This window comes from Antechinus flavipes, chromosome 3 (assembly GCF_016432865.1).
Source record: "Antechinus flavipes isolate AdamAnt ecotype Samford, QLD, Australia chromosome 3, AdamAnt_v2, whole genome shotgun sequence".
Classification (NCBI taxonomy): Eukaryota; Metazoa; Chordata; class Mammalia; order Dasyuromorphia; family Dasyuridae; genus Antechinus; species Antechinus flavipes.
In genome coordinates, this window is record NC_067400.1 from 193106634 (window position 1) to 193130126 (window position 23493).

The window sequence follows — 23493 nt, forward strand, 5'->3', positions numbered from 1 at the left end:
GCAGACAAATGACTAAATAGATTCTTGTGCCCTTAATAATATATGTATATGTATATATATACTAATTTCCCTGAACTCCATCAGATATCTGTTGCTTTTACAATGCAGGAAATGGAGGAAAAGAAGAATAGAAACAGTTGATTCTGAAATATTATCATCAGCACCATTTCTACTCTTTCTCCTACTGAAATCCCTCTCCTATTTCCTACTATTATTACTACTACTATTGCTGCTGCTGCTACTACTGTTCTTATTATTGTTTCTACTGTTACTGCTACTACTACCATCACACTGTCACCACCACCAGAGATATATTTGTTTCTTAAATGTGAGTAATCTGGAATTGATATTGCATATTATTTTGATCTGAACTGATTTAACAAAAAGTCTGATCCAGGGTCATGGGCTGCACTATTACCCAAGAACTTATGGCTACATTATGATATAATAAAGATAGCCAATCTAACATATTATTACTATTGCAAAAACAATTCCAAATGCATGTTATACTGATGATAAGATGACAATATAGTTTTTGTGAATAAAGGACACAAAAAATATATATAAAAGATGTTCATTTTTGAATCAATGATTTTAGCATATAAAATCCCTTGGTTTCTCTATATTCCAAAAAAGTCAAGAAGTGTCAAAAAAAAAAAAGTCTAAAACAAAGAATTGCTGTTGTTTTGAAATCCTAAAAGCATAATAATGAATTTCTAAGAAATAGCAAATTTGAAATTAAAAGCAATTGGCATACTTTCATTCAACAGCAGCTAGGAAATGCAGTGGATGGAGTACAGGGACTAGAATCAGGAAAACTCCAATTGTTAGCTATGTGACACTGGACAAGTTGCTTAATCCTATTTGCCTCAATTTCCTCATCTGTAAAATGAGCTGGAGAAGGAAACGGCAAGCCACCTCAGTAACTTTGCCAAGAAAATCCCAACAAGAATCACAAAGAGTTGAAAACAACTGGAAAGTGAGTGAACAACAATGTTCATTCAAAAAACAATTATTAAGCATTCTCTGCATACATAGGACTAGATTAGGCACTTTGGGAGATAAAGTTTAGATTAAACAATGTTTTTCTTCAAGGATCATTTGAGGAATATGCAAAAAATAGATCATTTTAAGCAATAATATTATAAGCTACGCTTTAGAAGATGCAAATTAACGTTCAGTAAGAGATCCAAGAAAAAGTTCATGACAACAAAAGAAAACAGGTGTCATTTCCAAATGAATAATGAAAAATGATGGCTTGAGAGAAAGGAGAAGCTAGGAAAAAACAAAACAATCAAAAGTACAGTTGTTTCAGGTCATTTACCATAGGGTCAAGTAGCTCTACCCACCTCAATAAGCATTATAAGCACTGCTTTATTTCAAGTATAAACAAAACAGCATAACAAACAAAGGGATACTATAGTTCTGAAATGCTTGGCAATTTATTCTGAAGAGCAAATTTTGTATACACTTAACCAGAATAACATGCATGGATTTCTGTGGCAGAATAGCCCCAGTTGTTTTGTTACTGGCACTACCCAGGTATTAGTTCTTTCTGACACCTAATATGCCCTAAACTATATTTCCTTCTTTCTCAATATTTGCTATTCTGATAATAAGAATAAGGGCATCATTATAGTTGTCATGCTTTCTAAATGTCCATAATACTCCATGTGTATTGTTAACATCAGAAACTATCCCAAGACTAATCCAGAACCCTAAAAATACCTGCTGATTCCCCTGAATTCCTATTTACTAGTGCTTTTTCCACCAATAATTCTAAATGGAAGAAAAGGGGGACAGATACAATTGATTTTATAATATTATCATCAGCACTACTGTTACACTTTCTCCTTTTAAAAACCCTCTTTTCCTTCCTCCTTCTCTGATAGTGATATATTTACAAAGTGCCTTATAATTTGCTAGGTGTTTTTATTAATATATTATTTGGCCTTTACAATGATCCTAAGAGATAATAAAATGCCATTCTCTCTTCCTTTTTTTTTTTTTTTTTTTTTTAAATCTGAACTTGTGATTTCACTGGAGTATGAAACTCCTGGAGAGAAAACTCTTTCTGCCAATAGACATCAGTAACTGTTCTGGTCCTAACTTAGCAGTCTTAAAAAGTTAGCTGACTTGTCTAAGGTCATTAAAGTCAGCATATATCATGATCTGGTGATTCCAGGTCTTCTTGACTTCTAGTCTAGATCTTCATTCACTATACTATACTGCCTCTACATTTATTTTATTGTTAAGAAAACTGGATGTGTCAAAAAATACTCACAACGTGCTAATGTTAACCAGCTAGTTTGGTGAGAAGGTTAGGGCTAGAGCCTATGTTTGATGACTTAACAACTTCACTATTCATTATTTATCATCCCAAGATCCTGTGTCAAGCAGAAGGTCTCTTAAAGACAGCATCACTTCTAGACTTGAATAAGTGATTTTTTCAACAAATAGCTTTTTGCTGTCCTGATAGATACAAAGTGATAAAGTAAAAAACAAGAAATCATTTCTCATGATTCTTCAGAGTCCAATTCAACCTCTAACCTGCTCATTTTGCAGTCCACACATGGAGTGAAAGCTGAATTTTAGTGCTTCTGTGGTATCAGAGTAGAAAAGCTTCACATATTTTTCCCCTAGATTAGCCTCTGGAGGATTTTTCTTTCTTTCTTTCTTCCTTTTTTACACCAATAGGTAATATAATTTAAAGCATTCTCAGTGTATGAAAAAATATAAATCATACACACATGCATGCACACAAAAATATTACGAAATTAACCTTTGTTTTTAATAGTTAAAATTGTTGAAATGAGAGGAAAATATATAGATGAAATTTCTATATCTTTCCCTCACTTCCATTCTTCCCTCACCACCATTTCAGGTAAATCTAGACAATTTAGAATATTTAGATTAGTGAGATCAGTAAAGGAAATATCAGTTGATTAATATATTCAGAGAATTCTGAGTTGACATAACATGAACATGAACCATCATCCAAGGAGATTCAATTACCATCAACAATAGAATAATTCCTCCTTTTCAATGAATGATGATCAATAATAAATTTAATGATTAAAATTTACATAATTGGCACATTTTAATCATCCACTTTTTTTAGACCACTAAATATTGACTTATGTTATTGTAAAATATTTCATTGTTAATGATTTCAAGATCTATTGTTCCAACCATTTTTCTAAAGCATGGGAAGTTTGAGGATGGATGCATTTAGGGATGCTTGAATGCCTTTATAAGCCTATTATAAGCCAATATTCAATCAAAATGATTATTGTTAGCCATTAAAAAAATCTAAGTATCAAGGGTAATAACTCTTGCATGTTATTACTGGGAATTCCTATAACACACACGTTTTTTGTTATGGTTGCTGCTATTTGCAGGACTGCTTAATTTATTTGACATGGATGGGAAGAAAAATCTGCCATTTAACTATTAACAAAAAGTAGTTCTGTTCCCATTAACTCCGAACATGAAGTCATGTCATAGAGCTTCAGGCTAGAATTACCACGAGATAGGCTATTACATTTGTAAGAACATTTAGCAACATTCCCTATTGACTTAGCAGTTGATAATATATACATTTTATGCAATCTCTCTCCTTCATTTCTCTTTCACTTTATTCTTCTTTCTTCATATCCATGTCTTAATGTAAATGATGATAAAATATTAATAACTTTTTTTTTGCTTAGGTAACTTTTTCCTTGGGCAAAGTCATGTAAAGAACCAACATTTACATGCAACTACATATATATATATGTATGTATGTATGTATATATGTATAAATACACTAAGGAATATGAATGCCTCACAGCTATCTTGCAATTCCTTGAAACTAAATCAAAACTGATGCCCTTTCTTCTTGGAAAAAAATGTTGTATTGATTCTAACTTGACAAAGAAAACAAAAAAGAAACTATAAAGTAGCAAAGTTGAAGTTTAGGGATATTGTTTAAGATCTATGGTACCTCACATATATTGTATTTAAGATATACTTTAACATATTTAACATGTATGACACTGCCTGCCATCTAGGGAAGGGGGTGGAGGGAAAGAAGGGAAAAGTTGGATCAGAAGTGCTTGTAAGTGTCAATGTTGAAAAATTACCCATGCATATGTTCTGTCAATAAAAGCTATAATAATAATTTTTAAAAGATCTATGGTACCTTTTAGTTCATTAAGTTAAAAAATAGCACTAAGAACAGAAGAGACTATCATTGAATGATGAATGAATAATAAGTTACAGCTATCAAAAAGCAATGTCTCAGAAAAATAACTTTGAGAGATTTAAGAATTCTTGCCTTGTGATGAACTACGCTATCTTCCTAACTAAATAGTGTTGGATTGAAGACGCAGAATGAAAAATGCATTTTTTGGACATGAGCAATGTGGGATTTTATTTTATTTGACAATGTATTTTTGATTAATTTTTTCTTTTTTTTTTAAATGGAGAAAAGTAAGAGGAAAAGAAATAAATTCTTATTAAATGATAATTGAATTTTTTTTAAAGCTTTGCTTCAGAAAAGGCATCAATAATAAACCAATGAGTCAGGCTGGGGAAATGTCTTTCTTTCAATAGAATTACATCTTTTTAGTTTAAAATTTACCTGTCTCTTAAAAAATGTTCAGCAATCCCAATGACCCTCAAATCTGATATGGAGTTCAGAACGCAGAAAGTGTCATTTTTGTCATCAATACGCATAGGAATCCAGAACAACTCACAGAGGCTCTCAATCTGGATCAATTAACTTTTTAAAAAATTTATTATTGTATTTCAATATGATGTTGCCTTGATAGTTTTTTGTATTTTGTTTTATGCATTTTAAATTTGCTTCTGGGATATACATAAACTGCACCAGACTGCCAAAGATGTCCCTGGCATGCAAAAAGATTGAGACCCCTGGATAAACTGGATAAAGATGTTAGCAAGAGGACTATAAAGAACAAAAGTATCTACAGGGTTTTTGCTTTTCCATTCAATGCTTCTCTATTCATTGTTTCTTTTCACTTTCATTAAGTCAGACTGCTTCATTCCTAGGGAGTGATTTAGGAGAAATAAAAATCAAACTGGTTAATTCTGCTACTGGTTAGCAGCTGTAGTATAAGTTTGCAGGTGGGGGAGGTGAATTTGTAGCAATAAGGTGAATGATTTTTTGTGAATTTCAATTATCATGTGCTCCCTGTTTCCATTACCATAGATAATCAAGAATAGGCTATAGTTCAGATTCATTGCTAAGGAGTTTTTTTTTTGTTGTTGTTTTGTTTTGTTTTTTTCTATTAACTGACACTTTCCCAAAAATAGCAGCAGTAAGCATGAATATTCTAATGATAATTGTGTCTACCTTTGGGGGGAACTCTCTTCAGTAAATGGCTAATATACCAAAGAAACATCAAAGAAAAGGGCAAGGAGACAAGTAAAGAGAGAGATGAAATAGTAAAATGTCACCAAGATGCTGATGCAGAATATTATGCAAAGGGATACTATGCAAATACCTAAGGATAATTTTAATGATCTAGAAAGTATAAATAAGTTTCCTGGAAAAAAAATGAAGTACTGAGTTGTGTTACCAACATCAATGAGTGATTATGAAAGTAAAAAACTAATCTCTTTCAGGAAAAAAAATGAAAAATTCTTATCCTGCAAAGAACCGAGAAAGGGCAGAATAAACTATTAAATATCTCTGAGATTCTATGAGTTTGTGATTTTAACTTTTTGAACCCAAGATGGTTCAATGAAAAAAAAATAATAGCATTGATATCACCCAGACTCTAGTATCTGAACACAACTGATATGTTAGACGTGATGTAGCAAATAATGGGAAGAAACTAATTTACTTAGCAATGTGCATGTTTGGTGAATTGCAAATATTGTTGTGTTATTACAACTGTAATATTGGATAATAAGTAAGATTTATCTTTCTGTCTAATCTCTAAAATAGTCTAGTCCCTTGATAGCTTTTAGCTCCTTTGATTTAAGTTCATCCCTGTATGGTTAGATGATAAATTGCTAAGAAAAAACCGGTAGGTTTTTGGTATGAGAGATGATGGAAAGATAATCTAAATGATTTAATAAAGGTATTCACCATCTGAGACATTTAAAAACAAAACTGAAAGTAACAAGAAAAATATCTCCCAGACTAAAGGGGGTATGAGGAGACAATCAAACTAAAATAGATTATATATTTTATTAATACTACACCCAGGTTTGTATGAACATTTGCAAAAATATTACTAACAAAATCTAAGAACTCATTGAAAGTTGTCTGTTGTGGTTTAATAGAGAATAGGTTGGAGAATATCAATAAGTTTCTCAAACAGGGTAGAGACAATACTATGCATACAATCTTAGCCTACTTTGGAAATGAAAACTTAAGGAAAGGAACTCTGTCTCTGTCTCTGTCTTTCTGTGTCTCTATGTCTCTGTATCTATGTCTGTGTCTATGTCTGTCTCTCTCTCTCTCAAACACATACATACACAACATGTACACATATGTGTGTGTGTGTGTGTGTATATGCATACATACCTCTGTATATATAAATGTGTGTGTGTGTATAAAACCAAGCTAGAATTTGTGTGAGTAGAATACCAGGAAACCTATAGACATTCTTTTTTATAGAAGAATATTTTCCTTAAATCACATTATCCCCATTGGAAGCCAGAGTTAAGAAATAATGGGTGCCATCAGTAACTGTCTTACACAAATATGTAAAAAAGAATAGTCATCGAATATGGAAACTACAAAGTAAAATGGATGTCATTTAGTCCAACCCATACCTCTCTATATCTTCAACAAGAGTCATTTATCTTTTACTTAAAGACCTTCCAACATTGCCCATTTCAGAATAGCTGCTGTCTCTTCCCAACTTTTAGCCTCTGACGCAAAGCAGAGTTGTGTCTATTTCCTAGCTAGGTAGTACAATGGCTGGATCAGTGGGCCTGGCATTGAATTCAAATCTGGTCTCAGACATCCACTAGCAATTTGACAGTGGGCAAGACACTTAATTGTCTGTCTCAGTTTCCTCAATTGTAAAATGGGGAATCTGTAGCATGAACTTGAACAACAGACATTCCAGTAACAGTTGCCTCAGACAGAGTTGTAGTATATGACTGTTGTGCAAAGACAGGAGGGTTATCATTGACATCCTCGACTATTATATCAACAAACACCTCAGCATGAACCCCAGTCAAGGAATCCGTTGCTCGGATGCTTAATTTATATGCAGGATGAGATTCAAAATCCAAAGGAGCTACGACATTTATAACTCCAGTATTGAAGTTAATAGTAAATTCATCAATCTCACAGTAGTGTTGTGAGGATCAAATGGAATATTTGTAAAATGCTTAAGACAGTGTCTGGCATATACTGGGCACTTAAAGTCTTTTTCCTTTCCTATTCTATCATCTCTTAAACACTTGAAGCTAGATATCCTGCTTTTCCAAGTTTTTTTTTTTTTTTCCCTCCTGGTTAAACAGTTTCTAACTGTATTTATATTTCAATAATGTCTCTATAATCATTATTTTTGTCTATATAAACATTCTCTGCATCAATGTAGAGCATACCCTAACCATGCTAGTTTAGTCTGTTTTAGTCTTATTCATTTCCTTATATAAATCCTCCTTAAAGCATCAACACAGCATGCTGGAGAAATTTTTAGGGTACTTTAACAATTTATAGAAACCAGTGCATAATTTGACTTGTCTATTTGTCATCCCTTACCTACTCTATAGGGCAACTCTCCTTCTTTGTTTATTCTCCATGTCTTTGATGATACCTTTTGCGCCATAAATCATTGCTGGCAATATCCTGCAGCCCTTTATACCCACATGCAGCTTTCTATTATCCTTTCAATGACCTGTAATTTTGATTCTTTTGAGAGTAATATTATATAATTTAAATGGAAAAATGATCTACCAAAAGTCCAAATTGAAGATATATCTATTCTATCTGGAGCAGTTTTGTTTTCAGATGGTATTGTAGATGATTGCTTGTATAGAGTCCTGAGGTACCATGGTGCCTCTTCAAGGACGCCTATAATCATTCTAAAAAGACTGTTCTTGTCATCCATATTGGAAAAGCAGAGTGGATGACAAAGGCACATTGCTCAGATGATGACATGTAGTTAGTTGGGCTGCTCATTGATTTTATGCCATGGGACATAAGTCTTTGGCAAGTTTTTCAAATGGATGATAAGGTTTGATTGTTCTATTTAGGCATAATCTAAAAATTGAAGAAAGAAAAGGAGCTGAATTACATTTCCCTCAAAACTAGCAATTTTCTGGTGATGCTATGTGCCTGCAAATCCAGAACACTAAGTATCTATATTCAATTAACATTTAACATTCATGGTTTTAATCGAGGTGATTAGTATTGGGTAGAGTAGAGTTGGGAGTTCTACTTTTTAGCTACAAAGTTTTGATGAAGAATATTAGTAAAGCATATCAAACAGGCATATTATCAATTCAGCATAACTAAAGCTTTCTTACAACTATTTTGAAATCTTTTCATAATTTTTTATTTCTTATTGGCTCCCTAGCAGATTTCAAAATATGACAATTCCAAACCTCTATTTTTATTGCTTTCAATTTAAACTTTTTCCCTCATTATTATCAGATAAAGTATTCTGCTAACAATTCAAACTCAAAATTTCCAAAATCAAACTTATCTCGGATCCTACTTCTGACTTCTTTTCTATTGTAAATTTTTATACTTGCTTGTGTCCATCAAAATGTCTAGAACAAAATATATAATGGACACTCAATAAAAATTCACCCTTTTATGCAATTGTAAAAGTAATTATTAATAAATAATGACAAATTCACTTATTAATATCCTCAATTAACAAGACATTTTTTCCTATTAATGAAACTACCGTTTTTCTACTGGCTAAGACTCAAAACTCTAGAGTTATCATTGATTCTTCTTCGATTTAAAACCCTCCACAATATAACTCCAAATTTCTTTCAAGCATTTTTCCTAAATTGTGACTGTCTCTACAAGGATTGATATTCCAGGAAAAATCCCAGACATGCTTCACTTCAGGCCTAATTCTTTCCTCTCCTTTTCCTCACCAACAAAGCTATTACCCTGAAGAAATTTCAGCTCTGGGATATTACTTTTGTGATTAGTGACAGATTCTCCTATATTATAGAATTATATTGCTTTAGGCATTCTCCCAGATCCAGGTCTTCTACATCTGACTCCCAGAGTTCAATGAGACCCTAAGAGGTTGGGAGTTATCTTCTTTATTTTGGTATAAGTTTGTGCCTGTTCATGTTGTATTCCCTTATTATCAGGGCAAGAAATTAGAGGTCAATTACATTTTGCCATTTAATATCAACTAGCTTTTACAAAGGGACATTTACAAAAAAGAGAAAAGTTAAAACAAGAAAAAAGTTCAAATATCTTCCCCATCATCACAGAGGCATACTCTCCCCAAAACTATTGCCATGGAGATGGGGAGATGATAAATGAGAAGGCTTAAAATTTAGCCTTGTTCATTCATAGCACCGGTTCCACCATTCATGAGTCCTCATCTCAATTAACACAGGTTCAGAAGGTCATTCCTCCCTCTGCAAAGCATTTCTACTTAGCTGGCTGCAAAATCTAACCTGGAATATGAAACAAGATACTTCCTTATTCTAAAATGTTGGGCTTCTGAAGATCCATCCAGTCATCTAATCTCTGGTTGTCTCAGTTTCCTCAAATATAAAATGGGGGCAGTATGTGAGGATGAAATGAGATAATAATTTTGAAAACTTTTTGCATAATGCCTGACACATGGTAGGCAGTATATAAATGTTAGAATAAAATCATCATCATCATCATCAAAAATCCTATTTGATAGCTTTCAAAGGCCCATACTATAACATCCCCTGGTGAACATTTCATATGGAGATGAAAGAGTCTGGGTCCAGTATAGTTAAGAAACAGTGTATCTATTTAAAGACCATGGTATAGGCACTCTGTGGATGTACTTTAAGCCCTATTCTAGTACTATTTCAGGAAAAGCCCCAACCATGCTCCACTTTACTTCTGACTCTCTGTTTTGTTATCAGCTATCTTGACCCTGTACAAGTACCCTTTCTTTCTCTACTCCTCACCACACCCCAGTTCTAGAACCATGAACCATGATCTTTCAAGGAAATCACATTCTGAGAGGGCAATACAGCGTGTGTGTGTGTGTGTGTGTGTGTAAGAGTGAGTAGTAGTGTTCAGGGAACAGTATTTTGGGCAGAGAAACATAGTTGCTTTCATAGAGCAGTTGATTGACTTGTTCTTCCCAGCAATGGTAGTATTTATTTGATCTCTGTTCCAAAAGTAAGAAGGGAGAAGGAGCTATTGACATGGATAGTAACATAGCATTACAGAGGGTGGGGAGTGAATATGGATAAAGCTTGTTATAGTAAATGCTCACCAGTAAGAAAGCAGAGCAGGACTTCTGGTAGAAGCCATAGTACAGGAGCATGGCATGAATGTGGCTAGGAAGAACAGGATGATAAGTCTGGTTCAGGCTGACTAAACATAGCACTTGAATCTTGTCCTATTTATGCTTATAAAAAGCAACACTGGCTTTTAACTGCCACTGTTATTAAGTCCAAACTCCTTTACCTTCAAATTCTTTCACTATATTAGCTATATTTCTCTTTTCATTCTTATGTCTTTCTATTGGTCAAATATGTTATATACATTATCTCATTTAAACTTCACAGCAACCTAAATATATAAGCACTAAATGTATTATTAGCCCCATTTTATAAAAGAAATGAAAGTACAAAGATTTTACTTTCCCATGGTTGCATAGCTTGTAAGTATCAGAGGTGGGATTTAAAAGCAGATTTTCCTGATTGAGTTCCAATAATCATCCTTTATTCTAGTCATAGTAATTTACTCCTTCTCTCCTAGAAAATATCCACTGTTTGCACACACAATTCCTCTTTCCTAGGATTCTCTGTCCCTTGTTCTTCACATATCTGCTTCACATACTTTAAGTCTCAAATTCATGTTCTACCCTATCCCATGTCTTCCTAGAATACTTCAATCCATAATGACTTTCCTATCTCCAAACTTTTATAGTACTCTTTGCCTCTACAATAGTAGTTAGCACTCATATCTTACTTTAATATCTTTTTAAGTGCATGTTCTTTGCTCCCCAACTAGATCACTATATTTTCAAGTCAGGAAGCTTTATTATGATTGTTTCTAATACACTGATAAATAATGATTAATTTAACAGAATTCTGTTCTCTATCTCAATTCAGTGGATTTGTTTTTTCAGCACAATTTGGGTGAGAATGATAATGTTTAAAGAAAAAAGCTGAAATGTTATTTTTAAATACACATAAAATTCTTGGGATAAAGAGTAGTATAGATTCATTCTATCTATTATCTTTCTATAATTATCTTTAAATGAGGAATCATATTCAAGTTATATTCAGATACAATATTTAACAGTCCTTCCAATAAAGTAAAATAATGGGTCTAAAGCTGGATGATACCTTAGAAATTATCTAGCTCAACCTCCTCATTTTCAGATGAGAAAACTGAGGACCAGAGGGATTAAGTGATTTGTCCAAATTAACAGAAAGTGAAAGAGTCACAATTTGTATTTAGGTCCCATGCTTTTAAATTATTTTTTCCATTCAAACATGCCACTATATAGGAATTCAAATGTTTGCCTATAATATTGCATGATTACAAAAAAAAATTTTTAAATGATGATTCTGAACCATTATAAGACTCTCAGTCAACAACAACAAAATTCAGCCATGCTGATCATTCTCTATTTACAAAGATAGGAAAGTCTATAGATTTCAACAATAAGCCTTGAATTCTTTGTTAGGAATGGAGACTTAGTTAAGCAGAAATTTAATTTACTGTTCATCAGAATTTTAGAGTGAAAGGATTATTTATGTATTTTCATTCTAATTCAGAAAATCCTACTTCAAAATAAAAACAGTGTGTACTTAAAGCTTAAAGAATCAAATACTTAACCCATAGGGAATTAAATAAATGCTTTTCCTTATTTGGTTATTGACCCTTTGGTGAGAACATTTGGAAACTATTTATGAAGTACTAGGAACAATCAGCAGAGTTCCCAACATTGTCCAGAACAAGGGAACAGCCTTTTACATTTGCCATGTGAATCTAGAGTAGTCTGTCACCAGTGACACATTCATGTAAGTTGCTAAGGATGCTTTCAGTGTTATAATGTCATTGTCCCTTGGATACATTGGACACAGGCCACAGATAGTGGGGGAACTCTGGGTAAAGTATAAGACCCTTCAGCTTAGAGGAAACCTGCTGACAATGTCTGATTGGCTCCCCACCTCACTTTGGTGCCTCTCACCCTTCCTGAGAAATCAAGGAGGGCATGACCATCTGTGTTCTACTTGAAGCAAGGGATACTTACTTACAGTAAGAGGAATTTGCATATCAACAGCAGGGTGCATATAGTTAACACATGCACAGTGTGCTGTGGTGATGTAATGTTACCATAGTTAGCACTTGTACAGTATGCTGTGATGATGTGGTAATGTAATGGTTCTATAGTTGGCACATGCTCAGTGTGCTGTAGCAATGTAATCATACTAAGGTCATTTAAGGACTGAGAGGATTTGAAATAAATGGATACCATCTTTGACCAACCTTGTGGGTCTCCTGCCTTCTTTGCTTCTCCACTAAGACCAAGGACTTGGGCTGGTCCTGAGATCCTCCAGAGAGCTAGTCCAGATGGTATATTTTGGCACCCCAGCATGGGGGCTCTAGAAAGCACATTCGCTATTTATATATGACTGAAGAAGACCTGTGGTATCCAACTTAGCTCTTCATGATTGGGAAAGAGAATAATAAATTTCATGCAAATTTTGCTGAATGCAACTTTTCAGAAAATGGCTTTCCTACCAGGTTAAGCATGATTCTGATAACCTAATCAGAGAAGTTTTCTATTCACTTTCTTTTTCAAAATTTATTCATAATTGAGGCATTGAGATTGGCCAGTATAGTCACTTTTTATTACACATTCTTTACAATACACCTGTGAGTTTGATAAGTATGATGATTCTTGCTATACAGATGGTAGAGCTGAGGTATAATGTCATCCAGAAGCTAAATAGCAGAGCAGGAGCCAGAATTTATGATTCCCCAAATCACACATACACTATAGCATTTGCTATGATATCTGTTCCTGCCCTCTCTTTGATGCTCATGCATGAAAAGCTGAAATATAATTTGAGTCACTATCCAAAATGTCAATTACATCCTCAGAGTGGTTTCAGGCAGGCCACTTTAACAGGAATATAAACTATATTCATAAATTCAGATTCAAACTCATTTTTGAAGTAGCCCTCAATTTTTTTCCCAGTCTAACTCAACAATTAAATTCCTAATTGATAACTTGCTATCTCTAGACAGATGAAAGCACTTGAAATATATTTTTACACTTTAAAATACATGTTACATGCCTAACGTGCCATCTCCTGTAAACATAAAAGCTAATTTATCTCTTCACCAACTTGATTCTTTTTCTTTTTCTTTCTTTTTTTTTTTTTTTTTTTTTTTTTTTTTGGTCAGGTTTATTAAACTAAGCTGTAAACTATTACTGGAAAATATGCTGTCTATATTGTCACAGGATGTGAAGTATTATGGCTCTAAGAGCTAGAGATTTAACACAGGATAAAAGATTTGGAAATATTCTAGCCTAGTCATCCAGAATAATTCACATTTTATGTTGGTAGGGGAGGGAATGAAACCCTCAAAAAATGTTGATTTAATTTGCTTCATTCTCAGTATACCTCCATAGGGAAGGGCACATGATGGGAGGGATAATATTGTGGATTGATACATTCTGGATACTTATTTAACAAGCTGCTATAACCCATTTCAGTACAAAGTTTTTCATGAAAACTTAACAGAGATAAAATGATAGTGAACTAAGCTATTTTTTTATTCTTCTCTTTTGTTCTTCAAAATTTAAATATTATAGTATCTAGATTAAACAAATTATTTATTATCAAAATTCCCCTAATTTTTCCAAGATTAGAGATCAAATATAGTTTTACTCTATATATCATAGACACATGCATAGTCAGAAGTTATTTCTAAAATATTTTTAAAGTTCTGTTTATTATCCATGTCATTTGGACTTGTTTTCTGCCAGTTAATGAAGCACTGGGGTTAACCTAATTCATATGATTCCCATCTGTCATCTCTACAGCAGTGATGGAGCCCAAAATGAAATTCCATTCTTCATTTAATTCCTACAGCTTGACATTATTCAGGTAATCAAGCACAGCTCTTGGGCTTCCCTGTTTTCAGATGAATAAAACTAAGGTCAAGTAACTTGCCCTGGGTCACATAGCAAGATAGCATAAGAGTAGGAAATAGAACTACAGACATTACCTAGGCTAGTGAACCATCCTTCCTTCCCAGGTAATTGCCTACACTCATATCTACTGGGTCACATTTATTATCTTTTTATTTTGAATAGGATTTAGATCTAGTTTGTTTGTCTGGTAATTATCTTCAGGGAGAATGGAATACAAATTTAAACCTCTCATTAACATGCTGATTAGAAAATTCTCTGAAAGAATGATAAGGCTAGAAGAGACCTCCAGAGATCATCTGATCCATCCCCCTGGCTTCAGGCATAATTCACCTAAACAATTTCAGACAGATGGGAAACTAAACTTACAATTTCCAGGAAAGCATCTCCAATGTCCCTTGGTAATACTTAGGCATACTTTATTCCACAATGCACAAAATTTCTCCCTTTACAATGACACATATTAACACAATGTTTAACATTAACTATAACATATACAGTATATGTATGGCATCGATCTAATCTCTCTCCTGAGATAGCAGATCATGAATTGCCAAAGAAGCATTCTGAGCTGTATAAGAATCGCAAATTCAACATGTCCAAATCAGAACTCATTTTCTTTTCCCCCATAACCTAACCTTCCTCCAAACATTCCTAGATTCACATTCTCAAGGTCATACTTCAATCCTCTCATTCATCCTGCATATATAGTCAGCTGTCAAATCTTAGCACTTTTTTGTAATCTTGTCAACTTTTCTATATGTCCTTTTCCTCTACTCTCTCATAGCCGCTTAGGCACTAAGATGATCCACTTGAAAGCCGGATATACAGTAAGGAAGAATATTTGACTCCAATCTCAGATATTTACTAGCTATATAACCCTGGCAATTAATTTAATCTCAATTTGCCTCAGTTTCTTCAATTGGGAAATGGAGATAATCATAGTACTTACTTCACAGGATTTTTGTGAGGATCAAATGAAATATCTGTGGAGCATTGACCATAGTTACTGACACATAATACATTTTTAATAAATGTTATGTCTCCTTTCTTCTGAACTTTGACATAATTTGCCTTTATTATTTATTGCACTATTTAGTCTCTCTTGCTCAAGCTTTTCCACATTTCATACAATACTCTATGCAAATAGCAAAATTATTTTCCTAAAGTGTATGTGCAACCATGTCATCCTTCCCTCTATTCATGAAATCTTACTGGCACCCTATTACCTCCAAGATCAAATAGAAATTTCCCTGTTTAACATTTAAAGCTCTTAACAACCTGGCCCTTTCTACCTTTCCATTCTTCTTGTACATTACTCCCCTCAAATTGGTCTTACCCCAGCCTCTCACACACAGCATTCCAATCACTTACCCCCATGCCTTTGTATTAGATATCCTCATACTCAGAATATACTCCAACTCTTTAGCCTCTTGGAATTACTGTTTTTCCTTCAAGACTTAGCTCAGAAGCCACCTTCTCTGTGGGCTTATTTGATTTTCCCCAGCTGCTAATTCTCTCCCAGAATTATCTTATATTAATTCTATATATCCTTATGCAGGTACATGTTGGAATGAAAGCTCTTTAAAAGTAGCCTGAGTTTCATTTTTTATTTGTAATCCCAACACTACTGATATATATTAAGGGTTTAAAAAAAACTTGTTGATTGATTCATTCATATGACTTCTAAAAGATTAGTTTTTGTAATATTTAGGAAAATAACCAGTTATTTGGCATTTTGTTAGCCTAAGCTTTTAGTCCTTGTGACAGATCTCCAAACTATTTCACTTCTGCAATATTTTCTACCACCTTTAGTCTATGTAATTCTATACCCCTTCTTATATGTGTATGTTATCATACATTATGTTACATTATGTTATGTTATATTTTATTTTATATATTATATTAGGATGAAGTTTTCCCTCTTACAGTTTGCAAAAGGGATCGATAGCACACATAAAGAGAGTAGAACAAATTTCCTAACCTGAGAGTTTCTTTTACCAATGAAACCATGGATCCAACGCCTCTCCTTTTTCACTTCTTTACCTCTATTCTAGAATATGGAAGGAGCTAAGTAGTGCAGTAGATAGCACATCAAGCCTGAAAATCAGGAAGACTTTTTTTCCTGAGTTCAGATCTGGTCTCAGAAACTTACTTGGCTATATGATCCTGGGCAGGTCACTTAACCATTTGCCTCAGTGTCCACATTTGAGAAGAAAGTAGGAAACCACTCCAGTGTCCTTGCCCAAAAAAAACCCCAACACCAATGAAAGGTCTTTATCCCATTATTAAGATGATTACATAGATGAAAACTAAAGCATGTGCTTACTATATGGCAAGTACTGTGCTAAAAATATTAGGTACAGAAATATAAACCAGCAAGACAATTCTGCCCACATAATTTTTCCTTTAATGGGGAGATATGACATAAAAAGGAGAGCTAAAAGAAAGATAGGGATATAGGCATGACCATATGGATTTGAAATGGTTAGAAAGTAGTCTTAAATATGAACAAGATAAGGCAAAAGCTAGTCTATTTTTGTATATGGGAAATTTATTCACCTTTCATTATGGAAATCTGAGTTAGCATTTCACAAGGTTGCAGCATTCCCAAAAGGTGGAAAATTCACAAGTATTTCTATTAGATTTTTGAATATCACTTGAAAAGGCTATTCTTCTGATGTTTGCCAAATTAACTGGAATATATCTTATAATTATTAATTGTCTCTCACTTTTTATTTCCATCCCTAAAACAATAAGGATTTTCCCTTCTTTGCCCAATACTAACTTCAAAGTTAAAGTGTCTTTCTTGGCTTAGATTATCTCATAGCACTTTACATCATTGATAAGACTGCCCTTATTAGCCAACCTTGAAGTAAATCAGAGAATATTATATTACCATATTCTCGTTTCCTTCAACTAGTTAGTGAGCTTAAAATGTTGATATAAAATCAGACAAACTCCCACCATAACTATCTGGAAGCCTCCAAAAATGATTAGTCTCCCTATCAGATATCAGAGGCAGGTAGAGCGCTAAATTTGGAATAAGGAAGACACCAGTTCAAAACCTGCTTCAGACATTTAGTGTGTAACAGTGGCCAAGTAATAACCTCTGCTGTTTAAATTTGACCATTAATAAGTGAGAATAATAAAATTTTCCTCCCATAATTGTGCTTAGATAACCTAAAAGTACTGTATAAATACTAGCCATTATCAGACTTAGGACTTTTTTCCAATACAAAAAGTGAAATTTAAGAAATCATCTTTGGAGCTGCTACATGACTTCAGTCTGGACTACTACAGCACTACTTTATCCTGCATGATGATTTGGGAGTACACTCTTACCTTTAGCAAACTATAAAGAATACCCATTAATAAAGTTCCCTTGAACATATAAATTTTGTTATTATAATGACCACTTATTTTTTTAAAGGTAATTGTCATTTAATTCTCTTTAGACCGATTTTTTTTTTTTTTACTTCCATACTTCAGAGTTCAAAATTTGCCATGATCTCTTTCAGAGGTTTTACATGTTTGGAGATGTATATTGTCATTTTTAACCTAATTTATCTTCATTAATTATGCAGCGATTATTGATACTTATTCTAATACATTCTGTCAAATGATTTTTTTTCTTTTTTGAACTATGCCAGTTTCTTTTTTTTTTTTTTTTAATTATGTCTGGTGAGTTCACGGAATTCTTTTTGTTCACTATTCTTTGTTGTTAATTTTCAATCCTAGTGCAATGTGTCTCTTCCCTTGAAATTTTACTTATTTTCTTTGTGTCTTTATGAATTTCTTTGTTGATTTATGTGTTTGGGAATTAGATTCATAACCAAACTTTCTCTCCTGGACTTTTTACTTTTTTAGGGTTTTTTTCCCCTACATTCACAGGAGCTTATCTCTAACTTCCTTACTCATTCTTGGTCTGCCCTTCTTCTGTTGCTGTACAGACAACTAATGCACAGAGTATATTCTTAAAGGAGAGGACTGACCTCAAATAGATTTCTAGGCCCCTTTCCCTCGAGTATGGAAACCAATAACTCTTCTCCATTAGATTCTGTGCTACCCTGTTCTGTCCTCTCTTATTCTTTCCCATAATTGAGAAAAATCAGTATCTTCTGCCTTATGTAGTGTATGGTAAAGATTAAGATTGAGTCATTGCCACAGGAGAGAAGTCAGACACTTCTTCCCTCTTCTCCATAGCAGATGCTAAAGTACTGACTAATGAAGGTGTTTGTCCTGACTATACCTAGTACTTGACATGGCCTAGGGAGGAGGATGTTGACTATAATCTCTAATAATGCTATCTTGCATGTTTTTTTTTTTTCCTTCTTCTTTTGTGGGTTCAGCTTTAGCTCTATAATAATAAGTTAATTAATGAAAAGGCATTTATTGAGTATTAATACTAGGTATTAGGAATTGTGCTAAGTTCTAAATATAAAATAATAAATAAATTAGCAAGAATACCTGTCCTCAGTAAGTAAGCTTTCAGTCTTATCATTAATTACTCTATACTTGGTACACATTTCCTGGGGAAGGAATGTTAGGGTGAGATTAAAGAGATTTTTGGAAAATTTTTAATTTATTATTTTAATTCATTCAATCTTGCTAGTCATGTAAATTTCAATTAGAATAATGCAATTAGAATATTCAACTAGAATAATAGAATAATTCTAATTATAAAACATAGTTTTTGTAGACTACTTGAGGGCAAGAACTCTGCCTTATCTCCCTCTTAATCTATCTCTGTAACTCACTCAGTGCCTAACATACACTCTATGTAAGATGTAAAAATGCTTCAAAATTCAAATTATTTACTTCCTTGTGAGTGTTCATTCCACAGATATAAATTTTAGTTGGTCTTTGAAAGCTATTATGGCTGAAAATTTTACCATCTCTCTTCTGAATTGTGAGATGACTCAGACCAGTTCCAATGATCTTATGATAATGAGAGCTATCTACACTCAGAGAGAGGTCTATGGGAACTGAGCATGGATCATACAGCATAGCATTTTCACTTCTTTTGTTGTTATTTGCTTGAATTTTATTTTCTTTCTCACTTTTTTCCTTTTTGATCTGATTTTTCTTGTACAGCAAGATAATTATATAAACATGTATGCCTATATTGGATTTACATATATTTTTACCATGTTTAACATATATTGGATTATTTGCCATCTAGGGGAAGAGGGGGTAGAAGGGGGAAAATTGGAACATAGAGTTTTGCAAGGGTCAATGGTGAAAAATTATCCTTGCATATGTTTTGAAAATAAAAAGCTTCAATTTAAAAAAAAGAAAATTTTACCACCTTAGAAATCAACCTAGTGACTAACTTCTTTGAACTTAGTAAATCTGGTCTGCTGGGTATCTTTCTTGAAGCCCTTCAAGATGGATAGAGTCTGACAAGAACTTGTATTCCATTGCTTAGCTTCTAAGAATCCAACATCATCTCTCCATATTTTGGAGTACTAGAGTGATGTTTTTTAATGAATGTGACAATATGATAGTTTTCAAGAGACTAACAATGTCCAAATAGCAATGCTTGCCATTATGACAATTCAGAGATCCTTCACTTATTTGAGAATTGCCAAATAATATCTTGCCAAACTTTCCTTAATTTGGTTTTAGCCTCCATTATTCCTCTCTACTTTAGAAGATACTACTTATGACTATCCATCATACTTTTTCATAATATTTTACAAATTAGTTAACCTTCTAACCTGGCACATATATCCCTCTCCATTTGTCAAGTGAATGAAGTCATCCGTTTTAGAATAAGATGTTCTTTTCTTGGTTGTGACAATTAGATTATATTGGTTACCCTTCTAGATAAAATTAAAATAGCCAATGTCTGGGTCATTTCTTTTATTAATTTTATTTTTATCATTATGCTTTCTTCTTTTTTTTTCTTATATCTAACAAATTGATGGACTGACAACACAAAGAGATGATTCAGAAATAATTTCTGCATCAATAATAAATTTTTATTTGTCTTTTAAAATGACATCTACTCCATTCTTAATGGTATTATCTTGTGCTTGTCATGTCCAAAATCTATTAATGAAAACATACATAGTATATTTGTATTTCTCATTTCTTATTCTTAGACGATCCTTTTCCATTTGTTTCCCCTGATCCTTATCTTTTCATACCTTTTCTATTAAAGGTATCAAAAATCAGAGCTTATGTTGATTTGATTTACTGAGTCTTATCAAATTGGATGAAAGAAATGATAACATGAACTATAAATAATTTCATCAGAAACTTAAAACCAAAAGTTAACTGCCACAACAAAGAGATCGAGAGTCCAGAAAATTCTTTAGTGAGCAAACATCTAACTCATGGTTGTATAGGAGGAAGGCATTGGGCTAAATTTTTTTCAGGACATCGCAAAACTCTTTTCCTGATCTGAAGCTACTTGTGAAGTTAAAGGTGCATCTTTTCAACACCAACAGATCACAAGACATGGAAGAACACAGAAGACAATGGAAAGGTTGCGATCAGGAAGCTACATAAAACCAACAAGTAACTCCAAAGAAGGTGATAAATTATAATTATATACAATTATATACTAGGATAAGAATATGAGCTAGTTTTGTGGCAATAGTAAGGGATGATAGGTAGACTATTATACTGCTCAGGTGAAAAAATAGGAAACCTTCAATATTCTGGTGATAAATTTAGAGAAAAGGAGACAAAAGAGGCAGACAAGATGAGCAGGTAAGTATGACTTTCAAACTATTTGGTATTAGTAATCCCTAAGTCAATGATATCATCAATATATTTGAATATCCTTCCAGTAAGCATAACATTTCAAATTTTAAACATTTTTCCCCATATCTTTTGCGTGAAATATGGTCTTGAGATTTTTTTTCATTTAATGATCAGAGAGCTTTGGTATATAATGGAAAATCATTTAGATATGGTATCAAGTGAAGTCAATATTAAATTAGCTACTTTACATAGAGACTGAAAATATGGTGTGTTCAACCAAATTATCAAGAGTTATTTATTATTTTAGTATCACTTTCTCTATAATCTTTCCTCCTTCCATGTTTTCCCATTTATTTCTAATAGGATATGAGATTGCTCTTCAAATATGTTTTTGTTAAAGAAAATAAAATTCATTACTTCATATTTAGATCCATTTATATTTTGAATGGAAGTAGTTAAATGCTATATTAAACAGCAAACATAAATAAATCTTATACTATGCCAGAGGGCATAAACTCTGGCTTAAGTTACTCATCAACAACTCAGTCAAGATACGATTTAGTTTTTTTAATGATTATATTGCTATACATTTCAAATGGTACTTGAACTGTTTCAGACAACTAAGTTAATGACTTCTAAACATCCAATATATTTTGTCTGTTTTCTTAATTCAATAAGTATCTATATAGCTGCCCATTCATATTTATGAAAAACATCAACTTTCTTTTGAAAAAAATTTTAAGTAGCAAAAACTGAAAACTAAAGGGCAGGGTTTTTTTTTTTTTTTTCTTTCCCCTGAGGCAACTGGGGTTAAATGACTTATCCAGGATCACACAATGTCTGAAATCAGATTTGAACTCTTGACTTCAGGGCTGGTGTTCTATCTACTACCCCAACTAGTTGTTCCTAAGGGCAGGTTTGAATACATGTAGATATCCATGATTTTCAAAATTATATTTGAACACCAACATTTTTGCCTGATACCCTAAGACATCTAAATGTCACTGAACGTATTTTGTAATAGAAAAAAAAAAAAAAAAAAAAAGAATATATGCTTATCTAGACATTTAGTGGCAAGAAAGAGTAAGAATGAATTAGCAGGGATTTTAACTTAACCAAACGAAGAATTAAAAAAAAAAATGGAACAGACCTATATAATGTGCTAAATTATGAATTTAACCAAATGCAAATACAAACATATGCGTATTGTATTTATCTCTTTTCTAAACTGCAAATTAAATCAGGTTTTCCCTCCCAAATACAAAAAAAAAAAAAAAAGAAATAAAGAAAAGAAAAATGACATTTAATGAATCAATTTGAATCAGTACTGAACCTATTTTCTAAACTATTGAATCAGAACAACACTGAAATCTTCACAAAAGAAACTTTAAATAGGGTAGATTGTTGCCACCTTTCTATTACTTCTTCAAGCCTGACAATGGCATACATTAGAAAAGCTTAAACTGACTAATGCAATCTATTCTGCTAAAGCATTACCTAATTAATTACTGGAAATGGACATCAGAGATGCACTCAATATTAAACACTCTCTTTCAAAGAACAAATAACAAAAATAGCTAAGAAAAACAGAACTATTTGTTGAGTGACCCAGATGCAAAGAAGAAAGAGTCCTGCTTCCCAAATACATGACAAAGACCCTGACATATTAGTCCATCTCCATCTCTCCAAAAGGTTTAGTAATAGGCTTACTTTCAGTCCTACCTCTGTCCATTCATTGGTTCATTGTGTTCATTTTCTCTTGATCTTCAGACACATCTACTTGAGTTTGGCCTTCTAAGTGATGAAGTTACAAAATGTATACAGCTCCTTGCATTTCTCAACTAATTTGCCTACTTTCACCACAGAGTGTAGAATAAGGTTCTGTTCAACCTATTCACTGATAAATTTTTTCACCTTTTCCATATTAACAATATTTAAATAATCACATTTTTCATGACTCTTTTTAAATGTCCCTATAACTTTCATAACTAAATGGATCTTTTTTCTCAAGTCATTTAAAACTTCTGGTCTCTTCACAATACATGCCTAATTTGAATAGGCTGGCCAAATTTCTTTAATTCTTGAAATTTATCAACATAGATCTGTTTTTGGCTTATCCTTTCCATCTTCATAAAGCCAACTTTTTGTATCTTCCAACATTAAAGTAAGTTTACTGTTTTCTTCAATGACAAATTTTTCATAGACGTTGTGCAGCTTCTCTAAAATCAAAAATATATTCTTCAGCAGAATTGTTGGCATCATTTCTTTCTTTCTTTAATTTGTCCTGCATGATCATCTTTCTTTATATAACTGTTGATGAGATCCTGACCCAATTGACTGTACTGACTACTCTGAATAGTCAAATCAATAGTCTTGATTTTTCCCTATTTTTGTCTTGGCACCTGTGTGATCAATTTCCTCTTCTAGCATATGCTCT